This window comes from Mirounga angustirostris, unplaced genomic scaffold (assembly GCF_029215605.1).
Source record: "Mirounga angustirostris isolate CCGP_5_RB_7025 unplaced genomic scaffold, mMirAng1.0.hap1 SCAF_15, whole genome shotgun sequence".
NCBI classification, from domain to species: Eukaryota; Metazoa; Chordata; class Mammalia; order Carnivora; family Phocidae; genus Mirounga; species Mirounga angustirostris.
The window spans coordinates 87870793-87891955 of record NW_026991723.1 but is presented as its reverse complement, the minus strand read 5'-3'; the positions used below and the strand labels follow the sequence as shown (position 1 = coordinate 87891955).

The window sequence follows — 21163 nt, the reverse complement described above, 5'->3', positions numbered from 1 at the left end:
GTGAGGTTGTATTTTCAAGAATATTTTAAAAATTCAAATTCATAATAGTGTTATCTTGCAATAATGAGGCTATGGTCTGTTCACTTGGGTGGCCTGTATTTCTGTTCACATTTATTTTTAATGAGTAAACAAATCAAACAAACAAACAAATTAACCTTCAAGCAGAATTTTATGTTAGAGGTGCTTCAGGTCACTGAGATGAGAACAAGGCTATTCGTTTTAAATATTTCTTGAAGCAAAACTTGAACCTGACTATTGTTTTAGTTGCTGTTTATAGTACCCCTTATTATGATGATTGTAAGGTAACCTCTTCTTGTATGGTTGGAATTTATTTCCTTTATCTGGAATAAATGTCGGTTTAAAATGACCTGGAAATTTGCATTGCACTGCCTGAAAGACACGGAAAAATGTAATTTTGTTTCAGTATTTTATAAGATAACATCTACAGTAGACATGAAAAATTTTACATTTTAATATTTGCATTAAACTCTACAGTTGAGGGGCGCCTGGGTGGCTCAGTCGTTAAGTGTCTGCCTTCGGCTCAGCATCCTGGGTTTGAGCCCTGCATCGGGCTCCCTGCTTGTCAGGGAGCCTGCTTCTCCCTCTCCAGCTCCCTGTGCAGGTTTCCCTCTCTCGCTATCTCTCTCTGTCAAATAAATTAAAAAAATAAGGGCGCCTGAGTGGCTTAGTCATTAAGCGCCTGCCTTCGGCTCAGATCATGATTCCAGGGTCCTGGGATCGAGCCCCACATCAGGCTCTCTGCTCAGCAGGGGGATCTGCTTCTCTCTCCCACTCCCCCTGCTTGTGTTCCCTCTCTCGCTGTGTCTCTCTCTGTCAAATAAATAAATAAAATCTTAAATAAATAAATAAACTCTACTATTGAAGATTCAAGAGTATTATTACTATCTTTAAGACTGGGTCAGAGGCCAGCTCCCTCCTTTCCACTTAAAAATTTCAAATACGTGCATTCAACCTATGCTTGGTGGGTTCCTGACTCAGGTGACCACCATAAATACCCCCACCCCCAACCCCAACAAAGCCGCTGAATCTTTCACTCTTACCAACTTCTTTCATGAATGTTTTTCAACTCTTTTTCCACCACCATAAAGGCTAAAATTACAGGCTTTGGAATCACAACTGGGTTCAGATTCCAGTTCTGCCATTACAGCTTGCTTTGCGATCTCCTGTCAAAAAAACGGACATAATACTTTGCCATGGGATTATTGTGGGTGCAATAGATACAAGATTTGTAAAGGACCCAGCACCATGTGGGCAAACAACACCAGAAGAAATCAAGAGCAAGGATCATCTTGAGCCAACAGTCTAGAGAAGTGGTTAAGCACATAGACTCCAGAGCTGTGGGTTCAAATCTTATCTCTTCTAGTTAATAACTGTGTGGGCTTGGACAAGTCCTTTAACCTTTAACCTTTCTGTGCCTCTTTTACCCTTCTCGAGTGAGGGGGTAGTAACAGTGTCGGCCTCCTAGGACGGTTGTGGAGATTGAATGAACTGTGTAAATGCTTGGAGCAGAGCATGCAAGCAGTAAGGACACTGGAAATGGTAGCCATGATCACTATTACCCACGACCTGAACATCTATACTCAGGAGACTGGGAACTCAGGATAGATGATGTCTGTTTCAAATGAATCTTACCAAATTTTTACCTGTGATTGCAAAAAAGAGAAAAAGACTAGCCCGATTGATATCGCTAACAAAATTGGATACACTGGAATTAAACCATTAACACCCTTGCCAGAAGATGTAGCCAGTTACATTGACCTGGTGGATTATCTTGAGTTGCCAATACATCCTGGATCAATAAAATCGCTTGCATCTGCGTCATGTCTTGAAGAGATACGGGCGCTTCCCTGTGAATTAGGGGTTTCCGATGGTCCTGCCAGAAATCCCTGGGAACACTGGGATTTCTGCTCACAGACTCTAGGGCAGTGTGGGATTAGTCACTAGCTCACAACATGACTAATTGATGTGCTGAAAAGGGGGAATGGAGTCTAGTGTTAAAGATGGTTTTACCTGCGCTTTTAGGACACAAATGTTAATGGCTTGACCTATGATATGGTCATAGTTATGATACTGCTATGATGTTTAATTTGTCAGTAAGCTGTTATTTAGCTACTTATTTCCTCGGTGCTGGTTTTAAGCACTTTACACTATATTGACTCATTTTATGTCGCAACAGCTCTACTAAGTTGGTACCATTATTTATTTTTTTTATTGCCTCTTTTGGTTTTGAAATCTCATGAGAGTCCACCTTGCTCTAGAAACCCAAACTCAGATCCCTAAGTACAAGAGAAACATAGTGTTTAGCCTTGCAGTCTTCATGATAAAGTGGAAACTTAGAAGGGGTGAAATGCATACAGAGGGTCAATAAACAATATCAGTATAAATTCACTATTCTCAAAGTATGTCAGTGACGTCCCAGTGGACTCCAGAATTCCTTTTATTTTTTTTTTTAAGATTTTATTTATTTATTTGAAAGAGAGAGAGAGGGCGCCTGGGTGGCTCAGTTGGTTAAGCGACTGCCTTCGGCTCAGGTCATGATCCTGGAGTCCCTGGATCGAGTCCCGCATCGGGCTCCCTGTTCAGCAGGGAGTCTGCTTCTCCCTCTCCCACTCCCCGTTTGTGTTCCCTCTCTCGCTGTGTCTTTCTCTGTCAAATAAATAAATAAAATCTTTAAAAAAAAGAGAAAGAGAAAGAGAGCACCAGTGGGGTGAGCGGCAGAGGTAGAGGGAGAAGCAGACAGACTCCCTGCTGAGCATGGAGCCCGATGTGGGGCTCGATCCCAGGACCCTGGGATCATGACCTGAGGCGAAGACAAACACCTAACCTACTGAGGCACCCAGGCACCCCTCCAAAATTCCTTTTAATGGCCAGCATGGCCTTAGATGGTCTGGCCCAACGTGATCTTTCTGACTTCTACTAATACTCTTTTTCTTTTTTCCATAAACTTTTTTTTATTGTGGTAAAAGACACATAACATAAAACTTGCCATTTTAACCATTTTTCAAGTGTACAGTTCAGTGGCATTAAGTGGGGTATTATTACTGTTTTCACTTCTGGGTGAGGAAACTAAGCAGAAGTGAAGTGACTTATTGCTAGTGGGGCGAGGGTGTTGGCTGGAGCACGGGCAATTTGTGTCTTGTGCTGTGAGTCTGGAACCCCCCTCCCCCACTCCTGCAGAAAAGTGCCTTGTGTGATCGGCAGTGCTGTGCGTGTTTAGTTTACTCATTTTGGTTTGTTTTTAAAGCAGAGAATGCTTCGTGTGTTAGTTACATTAGCATTTGTCCAAAATAAATTTGTAATGCAAAATAGGAGCTCAAAACATTGAAGTAAGATGAAGCTGAAATAATTTACAGCCACTCCAAAATAGAGCCAGACGTGGTGGGTTTTCTTTGAAATATCTATTAATGGTTACTTTTAAAACTTGAATAGCGTCTGGTTATTAGCAGAGCAGACTACCCTGTATAATTAATGAAAGGAAAACACTTAAACTAGGATTAGATGGAACTAAACATTTAACTATCTCACATTCCTTGGCAACATCTTAGGAAGGGCAGCCATGTACCAGAATTTTTTTAAAAACTTTTTTACACCTGATCTTGGGAACTTGAGACCTCCTAATGGAATGACTGGAAGGAAAAAAAAATCATTTTATTTATGTAAAATTTCATGTGAGTGTGCTCTTTGTAAATACCATTTTCAGTAGCTCTGTGGGAGGAGAGTACTCTTCTATTGCTCGCAGTTGGCATTCCCCAGCGCTTTGGAGAGCAGCTGGTATGCATTCTCCTAAAATCCAGAATAATAAACTACATATGTGAACTAAACTTACTGTGATCATGGGCTGGAAGGAATTACACAGCAGGATTACAGTGATGGTTGGAGAAGTTTCCATGGACTCATTCATTCATTCAGCAAATACTTATCAAAGAGCAGGCAGGTGGTTGTGCCATGTTAGTCTTGACTGGGGCAGGATGTGGAGTCAGGTACGGGTGAGGCATGCCGAGTGAGAGAGGTAACTAGTGTTAACTCCACTGGAAGAAGTGCCAAGGGCATGGGGGGTGCCTGGCTGGCTCGCTTGTAGAGTGCATGACTCTTGATCTCGGGGTTGTTGAGTTCGAGCCCCACCCATCTGTTGGGTGTACGGATTTCCTAAAAATAAAAAAAAAATGTTTAAAAAGAGTGCCAAGTGCACCTTTGGTAAGTGGATTCATGTAAAGGTAGCAGCACTTGGCCGGAGACTCAGGAATTTGGAGGAAAAGACAGTTGGAAATGAATCCTGGATTTCTTTTCTTTTTCTTCCTTCCTTCCTTCCTTCCTTCCTTCCTTCCTTCCTTCCTTCCTTCCTTCCTTCCTTCTTCCTTCCTTCCTTCCTTCCTTCCTTCCTTCCTTCCTTCCTTCCTTCCTTCCTTCCTTCCTTCCTTCCTTCCTTCCTTCCTTCCTTCTTTCTTTCTTTCTTTCTTTCTTTCTTTCTTTCTTTCTTTCTTCTTTCTTTCTTCTTTCTTTCTTTCTTTCCTTTCTTCCTTCCTTCCCTCCTTCCTTCCTTCCTTCCTTCCTCCCTCCCTCCCTCCCTCCCTCCCTCCCTCCCTTCCTTCCTTCCTTCCTTCCTTCCTTCCTTCCTTCTTTCCTTCCTTCCTTCCTTCCTTTCTTTCTTGCTTTCAGGCTCCATGTCCAACTTGGGGCTTGAACCTGTGACCCTGAGATCAAGGGTCACACCCTTTACTGACTGGTCCAGCCAGGCGCCCCTGAATCCTGGATTTCTACTTAATGTTACGTGACATATCAGTAGAGACATTTTTCCTTTTACTGAAAACCTCAAACTTGAATAAAATGGCTATGTTTATGCTATTTTGTCATTAATTACTCCGAAGAAGGGAATGGTAATAGAGTAAAGTGGAGGTAGAACTTACTTCATAATAGACATTTACTTATGTGATTTCCTTAGGTGTCTTTAAAATAGTAACTCATTAATTAAATTAGTATAATACTATATTGATAATCAGACCTGATGCCCAGTGAAGAAAATTTTGAATGCACAGAGAAGAACAGAATAGTTGGGGGGGGGACCCTCATAGTTCTAACCCCCTGAGGTAAACATGCATTTATATGTCTCCATGCCAAAAATGTATATAAAATTTATAATTAAACTAGGAACAGCATGTATACCAAATATGACAGAGTTAGTATGGCAGTCTCAATATATGAAGGGGTTATGCAAAATATAAGATAAATACAAAGTTCCAAATAAATAAATAAACCAACAAATAAATAAATAAAGGTTAAGAAGAGAAAGGTTACAGGGGCGCACCTGTCTGGGTCAGTCGATGGAGGATGTGGACTCTTGATCTTGGGGTTGTGAGTTCGAGCCCCATGTTGCCAGTAGAGATTACTTAAAAACTAAAAAAATTTTTTTTAAGATTTTATCTATTTATTTGACAGAGAGAGAGACACAGCGAGAGAGGGAACACAAGCAGGGGGAGTGGGAGAGGGAGAAGCAGGCTTTCCGCTGAGCGGAGAGCCCAGTGCGGGGCTCGATCCCAGGACCCTGGGATCATGCCCTGAGCCAGAGGCAGACACTTAATGACTGAGCCACCCAGGCGCCCCAAAATAAAATTTTTTTAAAAAGAGAGAGAAAGGTTACAAGAGGAAAATCCAAAGGCTAATGAACATGTCTGAAAAGGTTAATTTCCCAAATAATGAAAGAAATACATATATAAAGCAAGTTGCTTATCAAATAAGCAAAGCTTTCTTCCTCTTTGTTGGTTGGTTTTTGTTTCACAGATGGTGATATTCAGTCCTGGTCAGGGTTCAGTAAGTTAGTAGTACTCTGTTCACCTTTCTGGAAGGGATTTGGGCCACAGGCAGGGTGGTTTGCAGCCGGGATGCCAAGGCATAGCTGGCCTCTGTTCCGATTGGGTGGGGAATCTGTTGAGAATTGTTTATTAAATATTTTGACTGTCACCTCTGCTAATAGGTATCAGTGGGCTTTAAAAGTGTTCCTGTCTGAAGACCTAGTAGTTCTCATGGGAATGTAAACCAATCTTTCTGGAATTTCTTTATAGCTTTGTACAGTATGGGTCTACTGGTAGTTAAGGTCCGTGAGAATAGAGAATTTCTGTCTTTTGTTTGCTGCTGTGGTCTTAGTTCCTAGAATAGTGTTTGACACATAGCAGGTGCTCAGTAAAATATTGTTGGATGAATGAATAGGTAAATGTGATTTTGGTATAGGGTATGTTGGTTACTGTAATATTTTGTGTTCTTGTAACCTTCATAAACATTTTATTTGAGGAAAATTATCTGTTACATTCCTGTGGTGGTTTGTGAAAAATATTTTCGGCTTTTAGACAATAATAGTCCTGGATTTTTTTTAAAAAGATTTATTTATTTTAGAGAGAGAGATAGAGCACTGTGGGGGCAGTGGGCAGAGGGAGAGGGAGAGAGAGAGCCTCAAGCAGACTCCCCGCTGAGCACAAAGCCGATGTGGGGCTCGATCTCACAACCCTGAGATCATGACCTGAGTGGTAACCAAGAGCCAAATACCTAACTGACTGAACCAACGAGGCGCCCCAGTCCTGAATTTTTTAAAAAAGTTTTTCCCCTAAGTGTGAAGTCTTTAACAATCAATAATCAATCCATACTTGGGTATTAAAGTGTTGCCCATTTTCTAAGAACGTTTTATATTTTATATGGGAACAAAATAGGAAGCCCATCACTCAAGTAATAGTTCAATACTTTATGTAATAGATTTTTCTATTGACTTCATTTTTGCTTTCGTAAATGTTTTAACTTCAATTTTGACCTCCAGTTGGCAGAGGTTCGAGTGATCTTGAGTTTCTCTTTATACTGAAGATTTTCCCATTAACCCAACTGTAAACTAACAATTAAGTATTAATTATGGCATATTACAAAAGAATATATGAAAACATATATGTATAGAATGATGTATACAAAAATAGCAGTAGGGCGCCTGGGTGGCTCAGTTGGTTAAGCGACTGCCTTCGGCTCAGGTCATGATCCTGGAGTCCCGGGATCGAGTCCCGCATCAGGCTCCCTGCTCGGCGGGGAGTCTGCTTCTCCCTCTGACCCTCCTCCCTCTCATGCTCTCTGTCTCTCATTCTCTCTCTCAAATAAATAAATAAAATCTTAAAAAAAAAAATAGCAGTAAAATGAACCTGCATGTACATTCCACCCAGGTAAAGAAATAGAACATTACTCTGCCCCCCAGAAGCTCCCTATGGCCTCACTCTGATCACATCCTTCTCCCTAGTTGAGTATTACCCAGAATTTTGTGTGAAAAAATATTCTCTTGTTTTTCTTTTTTCCTTTTATTTATTTATTTAATTGATTTTCTAAAAAGATTATTTATTTATTTGAAAGAGAGAGAGAGAGAGAGAAAATGAGTGGGGTGGAGGGGCAGAGGGACAAGCAGACTCCCTTCTGAGCAGGGAGCCTGACACGGGGCTCAATCCCAGGACCCCGAGATCATGATCTGAGCCGAAGACAGCCACTAACTGCCTGAGCCACCTAGGCGCCCCTCTCTTGTTTTTCTTTATAATTTTTTTGTCACTGAGTGACATTAATGACCATAACAGTAAACAATCTATTGTTTAGTTTTGCCTGTTTGGAGACTTTATATAAATGAAATGAGATGGACAGTTGAGTTGTTTCCAGTATTTTGCTGCTATGATTCTGCTACATACATTCTTACTCATGTCTCATTGTGCACATGAACAAGAGTTTACGGTCTAGGTCCTAGACCTTAAGATATATATGTAGTGGAGGGATACCTAGGTGTAACACAGGGGCCACAAGTTCACCTTTATTAGGCAAAACCAGTTTCTTTTCCAAGGTCCCCAGCAGTGTATGACCCTTCCCACTGCAATGCATTGTTAACACTTGGTGTTTTCTGACTAAATTTTTGCTAGGCTGGTGGCTGTGAAATGGTATCTCTTTGTAGTTTTAATATGCCTTTCTCTGGTTATGAATAAGGCTAAATATCATTTATGTTTAAAATTCTTCTTATTTTTACCCCTTTGCCAATTGAGTTATTTCATCTTTTGAAAAAAACTGATTTGAAAGTGTTCTTTCTATATTTTTTAGATACTAATCCTTTGTTGATCATAGGTGTTACAAATATCTTCTCCCAGTTTATCCTTTATCATTTCACTTACCTTGGGGTATCTTTTCATGACCAAAAGTTTTTAGGTTTTTTTTTTTAAGATTTTATTTATTTATTTGAGAGAGAACGCATGATAGAGAGAGAGCATAAGTGGGGTCAGGGGCAGAGGGAGAAGCAGACTCACCGCTGAGCAGGGAGCCTGATGCGGGGCTTGATCCCGGGACTCTGGGATCATGACCTGAACTGAAGGCAGACGTTTAACCAACTGAGCCACCCAGGTGCCCCAAAAGTTTTTAGTTTTTATACAGTCAAGTTTATTAATTTTTTTTTCTTTATGGTCTTAACTTTTACATTTAGATCCTTAATCTATCTTGAATTGGTTTTTATATATTGTAAGAAATAGAGGTTTGATTTCATTTTTTCCAATAGATATTCAATTATCTCAGCACCTTTTTAAAAATTTTTTCTGTGTAGAGCACAGGAGGGAGGAGCAGAGGGAAAGGGAGAGAGAAACTTAAGCAGACTCCGATGAGCACGGAGCCCAATGTGGGGCTCGATCTCACGACCCTGTGATCAAGAGTTGCATGCTCCCCTGACTGAGCCAGCCAGGCGCCCCTCTCCCAGCACCTTTTGTTGAACAGCCTGTTCTTTCCCCCATTGGCGGATGATTATGGTAGTGGTGGTGGTGGTGGTCGTCATGATTAACACTTACCGAGGGCTTACCATGTGCAGGCAGTGTTCTCAGCATGAGATAACATTTAATCCTGACAGTAACCCTACAAATAGATCCTGCTTTTAGCCCCCCCCCTTTTTAGACAAGAAACAGAAACACAGAAAGGTTAAGTGGCTTGCCCCACGTGACATTGCTGGCATTCCAAAGAGCCAGAGTTCAAACTAAGCCATTCTAGCTCCAGACCCCAGGTCCTCAGCCATCAGGTTCTCTATGTTTTCTGTATGGCTTCCTCTTTTCCATACAAAGTTATTTTTGCATGGGCCTGTTCTGTTCTTTGCGTTTTTCTGTCCCTGGTCAGTACCACACAGCTTCTTAATTAACTTTATTATGAGTCAGTGTACAATATGGTTATTACCCCACATTGTTCTTCAAGCGTGTTTTGGCTATTGTTTGACCTTCGCATTTGAATCTTTGGATTATGTTCTCCAAAAATTTGCTGAGACTTTAACTGAAACTACATTGAATCTACAGATAATTTGGAGGAGATAGCCTTCTAATTTATGAACATAGCTCATATCTCTTCATTTATTCCGGTTTTCTCTAATGTCTTTTTTTTAAAAAAAGATTTTATTTATTTATTTGTCAGAGAGAGAGGGAGAAAGCACAACCACGGGGAGTGGGAGCAGAGAGAGAAGCAGGCTCCCTGCTGAGCAGGGAGCTGGATGTGGGGCTTGATCCAGGGACCCTGGGTTCAGGACTGAGCTGAAGGTAGAGGCTTAACCGACTAAGCCACTCAGGCACCCCAAAAAGATTTTATTTATTTTTATTGAGAGAGAGAGAGAGCGAGCATGAGTTGGGGGAGGGGCAGAGGGAGAGAGAGATCTCAAGCAGACTCTGTGCTGAGCAGGGAGCCCAATGCAGGGCTCGACCCCACAATCCTGAGATTATGACCTGAGCCAAAACCAAGACACTTAACTGACTGAGCCACCCAGGCACCCCTTATTTATTTATTTTTTAAAGATTTTATTTTATTTATTATTTTTTTTAAGATTCTATTTTTAAGTAATCGCTACACCCAACATGGGCTCGAACCCAGAATCCTGAGATAAAAGGCCACATGCTCCACCGACTAAGCCAGCCCCAGGCACCCCTCATTTAATCACTTTATTTTATTTACTTATTTTTAAAATATTTTATTTATTTTTATTGAGAGCGAGAGAGAGCACGAGCAGGGGGAGGGGCAGAGGGAGAGGGACAAGCAGACTCCATGCTGAGTGTGGAGACTGACATGGGGCTCAATCTCAGGACCCTGAGATCACAACCTGAGCCAAAACCAAGAGTCCGATGCTTAACCGACTGCACCACCCAGACGCCCCTCATTTAATCATTTTAAAACACAGGCTCTAAGTCACAAAGAAGTCTTAGAGAGAAAGAGGGATTGTATTAGTTGGCAAACACTCAAAGAAAACTGTCCTATGGAACCCTGGCTGTGGTCTCCAAAGCCCTGGCTGATCTTTCTCCTTATCACACCCTTCTTCCTCTTTATATCTTCACACTCCAGGTATACTGGATAGCCTTCATTTCCTTCAATTTGTCTTGTTCTTTCCTTCCTGGCACCTCTGCACGTTCTCTTCCCTCTGCCTGGCCTGCTTCCCCCTCCCCCACCTTTTCCTCCCGGCTTCTCCCCATTTTGCCTAGCTGGCTTTTCCTTTTCCTTCTTGTTTCAGCACGAACATCACTTCCTCTGAAAGGCTTTCCCTAATCCCACATCCAGAACCGATCCCACACTTCTATGCGCCCACTGCCTTTGATCTTAATTAAAACTCCACTGTCCTCCTCTGTAATTCTAGTGCCTGGCATGGAGCTTGGCTCATGGTCAGCTCTCAATAAGAAATGGTTGAATTCTTGCAATTTATTGGAAAGAGACAGGGGTGTATGGGTTAGATTGAAAGTAACAGAGACCCAAAGAGCAGTGGCTCATATGATAAGGACACATATCATCTCACACTAGAGTGTCCAGAGGCAGGCCATTCTGGGATTGGTGTTGAGGTCCAGTGACTTCATCTGCCATCCCAGCATATCAGGGACGCTTCCTCCTCGTGGTTGCAGGATGACTGTAGCAATTCCAAGCATCACAGGCAGCTATGATCATGTCAAGTCAAGAAGAGGAGGAGTTTTTAGGGAGGGTGACCTTTCTCAGTAGCCAACCATAGATATCCCACACATCTGGTTAGCCTGGGTGACAACCCATGTCTAGCTGCAAGGGAGCTGGGAAAAGATATAATCTAGGTACTCTGCCAAAGGGAAGATGGGATGGGTATGGTAGCTGCTAGACTCTTGGCCTAGAGGGTCTGTCCCAAGGAATAGCTTACAGAACCAGGGGCTGGAAGAACTGGCCAGTCTCACAAAGGACCCTTGCCAGCCAGTACGAAGCTCACAGGTACATCCATTTTGAACGCCCAGGATAATGTCTCCCATCTCTGCAGACCAGTGTTTTTTCCCTAATTTGGCACGCACAGGGACAATTTTCACCTCTTAGCTCCAGCACCTCTTCCTGGAGAGCTTCTGATTGGTCCAGTCTAATCTGTCGTGTGGGTCCTTTGGGTCAGATGCTCCGCTGTGGCAGTGGGCTGGAGAGTTGGGATCCCTTGTTTTAAAAAGAGAACAACACCTATGCGTTTGCTTAACCATCTTTACTTAAAATTGGAAGTGAGTTAATTGCTAAGTGTTTGGAAAAGCTTTTGCATTGATATTAACTAAGTTTCAGATGATAGGGCTTAACATTTTTTTTTTCCTATGATATTTCTGTAACATTTTGCACCCCTTCCCCACACACATGGAAATATTTATAGAGTTTAGAAATGAGTCAGGTCTTTAAAAATCTGGGGGTATTTTTTTCCTCATTAAAAATGTAGCTTATATACTTTGTTCTCGTTTAGCCTTTGGATTGCCTTCAGTGTTCTGGTAGAGTGTGGTTTCTTCCTTCTTCCCTCTCCTTCTTTTCTTCCTCCCTTAGGTTGGTCTTGAACTCATTTCCTGGGGGCGGGAATCACCTGTAGAGAACAGTGTGGGATGTTGGAGAGGTATGCTTAGTTCTCCAGGGTTTAAAGAAAGGAACGCGGGGCAGTCAGAGGAGGGCAGGTAACTGAACTCTCATGTCTGCTGATTGAGCAGGCTCAGGACGAGAGACCAGTTCATATATAGTCAGGCTCAGCTGAGCAGATGTATAGACACCAGGAAATGAGCAAGTGGATTCCATTTCCAGGCCGAAGCCAGACACTAATGACACTGAACATTTGTGTTAAAGATGTTCATGTCACAATCACGGCTGGACAAAGCTTGTGCATCCTGTCACCGGGAGATGGCATTTTACATCTCTTGTCTGCTTGTCTCTTACACAGAGCGAGATTTTGCTTTCTGTGATGAGTTTCTGTCTTTCCATTAGAACTGATTGATTCAACCCACTCTGGTTCCATGTTAGAGCCATCTTTCTAACCCTGGGTTTTACAGCTGCATCATCTTTCATACTTTTCCTCTTCTACTTAAGATATTGGACAACGTCTAGACAAAAGAGTAATTTTGGGGGCACCTGGGTGGCTCAGTCGTTAAGCGTCTGCCTTCTGCTCAGGTCATGATCCCAGGGTCCTGGGATCGAGTCCCACATCGGGCTCCCTATATATAAAATATATATAAAATACATTTTATTTATTTATTTGACAGAGAGAGACACAGCTAGAGGGGGAACACAAGCAGGGGGAGCGAGAGAGGGAGAAGCAGGCTTCCTGCTGAGCAGGACCCTGGGATCATGACCTGAGCCAAAGGCAGACGCTTAACGACTGAGCCACCCAGGTGCCCCATGTTGTTGTTGTTTAATGAATAAAGTAAGCACTCTTTAAAATGTTTTTTTTTTCTTTCCCCCTTGAAAATGGTATTCTTTGAGATCTCTTTCACTCTGTCTTTGGGGCAGGCACAGGTGTTTATTTTTGTTTGTTTGTTGCTTTTACTGTATCCAGGGGAACGAAGGGGAGCCGAAAGTGACTACTGTGTTCTAAGAACACTGACATAATAGGTCAGAAGCTTATTGCGGCTTCTTGAAGGAATACATTCCATAGCAATCTCCCCTCCAAATCTCATCCGCTCAGACTCCAGGAGAGTCAGAATTCTGATGCTTTGGGTACAAGTTATGTTTTTCACCCTCTCTCGTCATTTCAGGATGCAGTGTAAGATTCAGCCGGGGTCATCCCTGCATTCGTCAGCCCCGAGTCTGCTCCTGTTCATCCCGTTCCATTTGTTGTACATCCAGCACCAGCCTCCCTGCTGCCCTTTTACACAATAGAATTATTGTCATAAAAACATGAAAATGCAGCTTTTCAGATTCTGTGTGCTTTTCCACATTCTTTATACCACGGACTTCATCCACATGCTGTTGCCTCTTAAGCGTCTGTTAAAGTTTGGGTTGTTTTTTTTTTTTAAGATTTTATTTGAGAGAGAGAGCGAGAGCAAAAGCAAGCACGGGGACAGAGAGAGACAAGCAGATTCTGTACTGAGCGCAGAGCCTGATTCAGGGCTCATTCTCAGGACCCCGAGATCATGACCTGAGCTGAAATCAAGAGTCAGACGCTCAACCAACTGAGCCAGCCAGGCACCCCTAAAGTTTTGTTTTGTTTTTTTAACTCATACATACGTTTTCATCCTGTGTTTTTTACATTCTTACTTTTTGGGTTCAGAATGTCATTGCTGGAAAAAGCCGTGAATAGAACAGTTCCTTAGTATTTTTATTTTTACAACAGAAACAGAGTTAGGTACATTGTGGCTAGTTACAATATACATGCCTCCATTGGCATCTGGTTTTTATGGCAATTTGTGGACTTGCATCTTAAAGAGATTCGGAGTTCAATAAAACCTTCCATTTTGTGCGCTTTTCCTTTCTAATTAAAATCTTTCGTATTAACTTGACTGTCCAACCATGACACTGTGATGTTGGCGCTCCTATTTCGTCCATTATGTCCCAGACTCCTCCTTTTCAACCCAGGGGAGCACCCCTCCTAATTCACAGAACCTATTTCGGAAATAGCAGATGAATGTGTGATTTTACAGAATCTGTGTCTACTTGTTATTGTCAAACCAGAAGGTGTCTGTGCTCCTTAAAATAAACCCTCTACTGCTGCCCTTTACCTTTTATCTGTTCTTTCTGTGTAAACAGTGAATTTCCTTTGGGTAATGGTTTTTCATCACTTCAAGGTTTGACACTTTCATGTTGAAAATACATATTTCGGTATTTCTGCATTTTTAAAAGATTTATTTATTTCAGAGAGAGAGAGCGCGTCAAGTGGTGCAGTGGGAGGGGTAGAGGGAGAAAGAGAATCCTCAAGCAGACTCCCCAGTGAGCACAGAGCCCAACGTGGGGCTTGGTCCCAGGACCCTGGTTTCATGACCTGAACCAAAACCAGGAATCAGCTGCTCAAGTGACTGAGCCACCGGGCACCCCAAGGGTATTTCTACTTTTAATAGTATCTATGAGAAAAATTCTTTTTATTTGTCCATGGACATTAATTGAAGTCTTTGTTTCAAATTTGAGATCTAGAATTTCAGGTGGTATTCATGAGCATACATTTTTGTTTGTAAAGGTTTATAAAACTTTTTTGTTCCTATATATACAGCTACTTTAATATTCAGAACCTAATTGATTTTTAAAAAATGTTTTAAATGGGGGTTTTGTTACATTTACTCTGGGTAAATCTATACATGCTGACACTTTTCTCTCAAAGATAAGAGGAAGCTGGGGTGCCTGGGTGGCTCAGTCGTTAAGCATCTGCCTTCAGCTCAGGTCATGATCCCAGCGTCCTGGGATCGAGCCCCACATCGGGCTCTCTGCTCCGCGGGAGGCCTGCTTCTCCCTCTCCCACTCCCCCTGCTTGTGTTCCCTCTCTCGCTGTCTCTCTCTCTGTCAAATAAATAAATAAAATCTTTAAAAAAAAAAAAAAAGATTAGAGGAAGCTAATACCAGTAATAATATCCCAAGGGATTCTGTTCAAATAGAGCCATTTAAAGTCTGCTTCTCAAAGTGCCCTAGTCCTTCGGAAAGTGAATTTATCCTAAATTAGAGTATCCTAAAACAGTGTTCTAGACAGCATGGACGGAAGTGGACCCAGTGAGATGGAAAGGCTAATTCTCTTCACTGGGTGAGTCACCTGGGGAGACTGAGAGCTGGCCTCAGGATACCCTTCCTCTGAGTCTGAGCCATTGACACGGAGGTAACGTCAGCAACTTAGTTTCTTACCAGATCGGCTTGTTCCGGGGATTTTGAATTTGTGTCGGTTTTAGTACACTTTTCAATGACAGGAAGTACTGTGTTAAAAACTGACCTACACGGGGCGCCTGGGTGGCTCAGTCGTTAAGCGTCTGCCTTCGGCCCAGGTCATGATCCCGAGGTCCTGGGATCGAATCCCACATCGGGCTCCCTGCTCCGTGGGAGGCCTGCTTCTCCCTCTCGCACTCCCCTTGCTTGTATTCCCTCTCTCACTGTGTCTCTCTGTCAAATAAATAAAATCTTTAAAAAAAAAAAAAAAAAAACTGACCTACACTTTGGAGAACAACTTCCTTGAGGCTGACTTGGATCTCCTCATTTTAAAGCAACTGGCTTGGTTCAGTCCCGGGTTTCAGCACCAAAAAAAAAAAAAAGGCAAAACAAAACAAAAAATAAAGCAACTAGCTTTTCTGAAAGTAGTTCCTGTGTCACTTCTTTTGCAGGTTTTGAAAGAAAAATCAGATTTCAGAAGACTTCTCAAGCATAGCCAAGAGTAGTCATTCTATACTGACCTAGAGAGACCAGTCTTGGTACTGACCGATGAGTTGCTAGGTACACGAAGGCAAAAATTTGTGTTGAACTTCAGGATGCCTCAGGAACTCTGATGAAGATGTAACAACCCAAACAACTGCCCGTGGTTCATACTTCTTCTGGTTCGGTCTTCAATGTGCTTACGCCAGACCTGAAAATAATTGGAAACTACAGTAATTGCGAATTCAGGGAGCAATAAGAGGTCAAGAGGGGGCCCATCGCGTTGGACCCAGCTCCTTGGAAACATCCATTTGCAGTTCTCTTGGCGATTTCGGAGTTAATTCTTGAGTGTGTGTGTGTGTGTGTGTATATGGTAGGCACTGGTACATTAAACACAATTTTCCATTAGGTCATATATTATCTGCCTTCCTTAATCTTTAGAAATACAAAGCTTTCCGGGCGCCTGGGTGGCTCAGATGGTTAAGCGTCTGTCTTCGGCTCAGGTCATGATCCCAGGGTCCTGGGATCGAGCCCCGCATCGGGCTACCTGCTCAGCGGGAAGCCTGCTGCTCCCTCTGCCTCTGCTGCTCCCCCTGCTTGTGCTCTCTCGCTCTCTCTGTCAAATAAGTGAAATATTAAAAAAAAATTTTTTTTTAAATGCCCTTGATGAAACAGTAAGATTAGTAATTTTATTAAATCTCAACTGTTGAATATACACCTTTTGAATAGTATGTATGACAAGATGGGAAGTATGCCTAAAGCACTTAGTGTTACCAGGATACTCAGGTAATTGTGTTGCGAGCTGAATAACTGCTTTTTTCGTGCACACCATTTTTACTTAAGAGAACAGCTGGCGAACAAACTCTTGGGCGTTTGGCAGGTATTTTCTCAAACATGAATGAAGTGAGCCTGTCCCTTTAAGGAAATGACTATTTGTTGCCAATGATGGAATTCTAGCTTTTAAGTGAAAATTAGAATTTTGGAAAATTTGCATTTGCCACTGTGAGCTTGATAGCTCCCCAGTATTTATTTATTTATTTTTATTTTTTATTTTTTTAAAGATTTTATTTATTTATTTTGAGAGAGAGAGAATGAGAGACAGAGAGCATGAGAGGGAGGAGGGTCAGAGGGAGAAGCAGACTCCCTGCCGAGCAGGGAGCCCGATGCGGGACTCGATCCCGGGACTCCAGGATCATGACCTGAGCCGAAGGCAGTCGCTTAACCAACTGAGCCACCCAGGCGCCCTCCCCAGTATTTAAAGACTCATCAGATTCTTGATCTCGGGGTCGTGAGTTCAAGCCCCATAGAATAGAGCTTATAAAAAAAAAATAGGATGCCTGGGTGGCTCAGTTGGTTAAGCGTCTGCCTTCGGCTCAGGTCATGATCCCAGGGTCCTTGGGATTGGGTCCCAGGTCAGGCTCCCTGCTCAGCAGGGAGTCTGCTTCTTCCTCTCCCTCAGCCCCTCTTCCCCACTTGTGCTCTCTCTCTCACTCAAATTTTTTTTAAAAATCTTTAAAATATTTAAAAAATTTAAAAATTAAAAAAATACTCATTGGAAAAGCTGAGATAGGTAGTAATATAAACAAATGTGATTTTAAAATATTTTGTAATGAAATCTGGCAACACTTGGAAGATCTGCAAGTTATCAGTGAAATGATATTTTCTAAATGACTAGTGCATAATGTTATACAATCATGTGCAGGTAAAAGATCCATTCAAAGTACAAGATCGACAAGTGCATTTTATTGTAACCCCATATGAAAAATTTGGGGGATGTTTTCACATTTCACATTGCAACTAACCTTTAAGAAGCTACTATTAGTTGAGTCTTGGTGTGGTATCAAATAATAGCTATAATTATCTAAAAAGGCTATTGAAATACTCCTCCACTTTCTTACTACATATCTGCATGAAGTCTTATTTTTTTCGCATATTTCAGCCAAAGTGAGGAATCACACAGATTGAATGCAGAAGCATCTGAGCATCCAGCTATCTTCTATTAAGCCAGACATTAAAGAGATTTGCAAAAATGTAAAACAGTGCCTGTTTTCTCACTTTTTGTTGTTGTTGTTTTGGAAAAGAAAGTTCTTAAAAAGAAAACAATGCTATTTATTTTGACAGGTGATGGATCTAGTGTCGTCTTTTTAAATGAATTAATATGTTTAAAACTGTCCGTTTTTAATTTCTGATACAGTAGATATTGATAGCCATAACCCACATAAATAAAAGCTTCTGGAGGTCCTTAATGATTTTTAAGAGGGCAGAGGGGTCTTCAGAACTGCTGTTATGTAACATCACAAGGGAAGGGGTGCATTTTTGATAATGGCCCCATCTCCAAAGTGGCAAAGGCTATTTTTTCAAGGGCCATTTATAATATTTGCTCACAAAGGAGTCTTTTTAAGATTTGGAATGTTTTTCCATTAAGTTTTCCACATTTTGGTCAAGAATGTAAGTGGGTTGATTAGTTTTTCATCTGTTTTGAATTTGCTTTTAGCTGTTGTCAAAAAAGTCCATGCTGGGGCAATCCACGTGATGGGAGCGGTAGAGTGTGGCGTCACTAGGGATGTTTTAACATTTTTAAAAATTTTACTTGTGACAACATTTTATTTCATTTCATTATTTTTTTAAGTAAGCTCTACACCCAGCATAGTGCTCAAACTCACACAACCCCGAGATCAAGAATTGCACACTCCACCCGCTAAGCCAGCCAGACGCCCAAGAGATGTTTTATTTTTTTATTTTTATTTTTTATTTTTTAAAGATTTTATTTATTTGACAGGGAGAGACACAGCGAGAGAGGGAACACAAGCAGGGGGAGTGGGAAAGGGAGAAGCAGGCTGCCCGCGGAGCAGGGAGCCCGATGTGGGGCTCGATCCCAGGACCCTGGGATCACGACCTGAGCCGAAGGCAGATGCTTAACGAGTGAGCCACCCAGGCACCCCAAGAGATGTTTTAATACAGCATAAAAAGAATGATATTATGGGGCGCCTGGGTGGCTCAGTCGTTGGGCGTCTGCCTTCGGCTCAGGTCATGATCCCAATCGAGCCCCGCATCGGGCTCCCTGCTCGGCGGGAAGCCTGCTTCTCCCTCTCCCACTGCCCCTGCTTGTGTTCCCTCTCTCGCTGTGTCTCTCTCTGTCAAATAAATAAATAAAATCTTTAAAAAAAATAAAATAGGGGCACCTGGGTGGCTCAGTTGGTTAAGCGACTGCCTTCGGCTCAGGTCATGATCCTGGAGTCCCGGGATTGAGTCCCGCATCAGGCTCCCTGCTCGGCAGGGAGTCTGCTTCTCCCTCTGACCCTCCTCCCTCTCATGCTCTCTGTCTCTCATTCTCTCTCAAATAAATAAATAAAATCTTTAAAAAAAATAAAATAAAATAAAATAAATTAAAAAATAAAAAAAAGAATGATATTATATTGACAAACAAGTACTAGTTTATTTGTTGCTACTGAGTAAAGTTTTTAGTATTAAGATCTTCTATCTTATTTTGACCTTATTTTAGTGCTTTATTACAGCTTGCAGAATGTTCCTGAATACAGATAACTTTATTGAAAACATATTGTTGGTTGGGGGCCAGTAATTTTTAAGGTAGACTCAATTCAAATGTAGATTTTTTTAAAAAAAGTTTTGGTATCAAAAGCTGTTGCTCTGTATTCTATACATCAAGGCTAAAAAAAAAAATCGCATATTCATAGGGAAAAATATGTAGTGAGATTATCAGCAGGACAATCTAAGAGCAGATGGTGTTAACAAGTTTTCAAGGAAACCCTATAACTACTGAAAACAGTAAGGTTCTGGAGATGGGAGATGAAACAGACGACTCTCAAATGGAGGGAGGGGTCTGGAAAGGAGTTTTTAAATAAATAGGATCTATGAAATTGGTTAGCAAAGGGTTACCAACCAGCCCAGAGCTTTAAAGAAGCCTTGCTCTAAATAGCTAGGAATGGTTTGTAATCATTACTTGAATTGTTTGTATATTTGTTCTCTCAAGTAGTTTGAAGTGACCTACAGTCTTGTTTACACTATTAATTTGCTTGACAACCCCTGTCTTTACAGAGGACATAAATAAATCACCTTCCTGACTAGTGTTCCTTGAAGTGGAACCTAGATGTCCGTGGAATATATTATTGGGGACCAAGAATCAACGAATACCTTAAATAGTTGTCCCTTGTTTTTTATGATAATGTAAACAATTACTGGATTTAAAGACATTCTACAGTAATTCTTTTTCATGAGAAAAATATTCCAGGAAAATAAAACCTTAGTTTCTAAAACTGTCCTGTGGGCCTGGGCGGGCGTAAGGTTGAGGAAATGAGTTTTCTTCAAGAAGAGAATTTCTGACGTTGGAGACAAAGTGCTTTTGGCTCTGCAGGGTGCCCACTCCCACCCAAGGTAGACTTCTAGGGAGCTCTGTGTACTCATTTTCTGGTTTGCATAGCTTTGAATGGAATACAGGATGAAAGCACGAGGACAGGTAAAAGGTGGGAGGTGCTAGGTTTTAAAACCAAGCTGAAGGATGGCACCAAGTGTGTCCTATAGGATCGCACAACACCTGTGATAGGATTAAACTGTGGCTTTGTATTTTTTAGACTTGATTTGACTCTCCATTTTCCCGTGATCCTCATGACTGAGTTGTGAAATTAGGCAGGCACTGATTCTGCATCTTTAGGCAAATGACTACACTCTGCTCGGTTTGGTGGCCCCCGGTGGTGAAGTCCCAGGGTGGGGCCAGAACCTGCATTTCTCTATTCCTGCTCTCTTCCCGGGGACAGCACTCGGTCCATCGTTCTCTGGAGGCAGTTCTCCCTTCCTTGCAATGTCGCGCTGACACTCCCCTAGCTTTCCCAGGCCTTTCTGGGCTCTCCCTCCTGGGCCAGGCCCTCTTGACTAATTCAGTGCAAAGCTGCTGCCGACTTTGCTGACCCTCTCCTGGGATCCCTGGGTGCTGCTTCAGATCCACCAGCTCACAGGCCTCCCTCCTTGAGCTCCCAGCAGATCTCTGTTTCCAGCTCCCTTCCGGACATGTCACTCCCTCACGCAACGTGTCACTTCACCCCAAACTGCTGCCCATCGACTCTCTAGTCCCCAGAGCCAGAGGCAGGGAGGCCCCCAGAATCCTGCCTCTCCCTCATATTCCTTTCCAGTCTCCTTCTGCAATCGGCCGCTAAGACTAGTTGATTCTAGTTGTTACGGGTCTGGACGTCCTTCCCTCTCCTCCTGTTTTCTCTCATCTGGACTAAGGAGCTATCTCCTGACTTCCACCTCCTGGCGATTGGAAACATGTCTGTGGGTGTGCCCCTCTCCTTGCAAATTCAGCAGCTCACGTGTGCGCACTGGACAGGCTGAGCTCCTTTGCTCGTTGTTTGAGGCCTGGGGTGATGGGCAGGGACTTTTTCCAGTTTCTTACCCACCACCATCCTTCCCTTGAGCCCTCCCCCCCACCTTCGCTCCAGAGGGACAAGTCTCGTCCCCCCCCTCCGATCCTCAGATTCCTGGATGTGTCCCCACTTTTGCAGTAGCTGTTGCTGGAATACCCACCCCCTCTCATTCTTCCAGGCTAGGAACCTCCAGGCACTCT

The 21163-nt window shown here is 42.4% G+C and overlaps 1 protein-coding gene across 10 annotated transcripts in view; it reads left to right on the top strand.

Annotated features, from left to right (window-relative positions):
- Nucleotides 1-21163, top strand: part of FNBP1 (formin binding protein 1) — a 140865-nt gene that overhangs the window by 31579 nt on the left and 88123 nt on the right. The gene's annotated exons all lie outside the window — the stretch shown is intronic.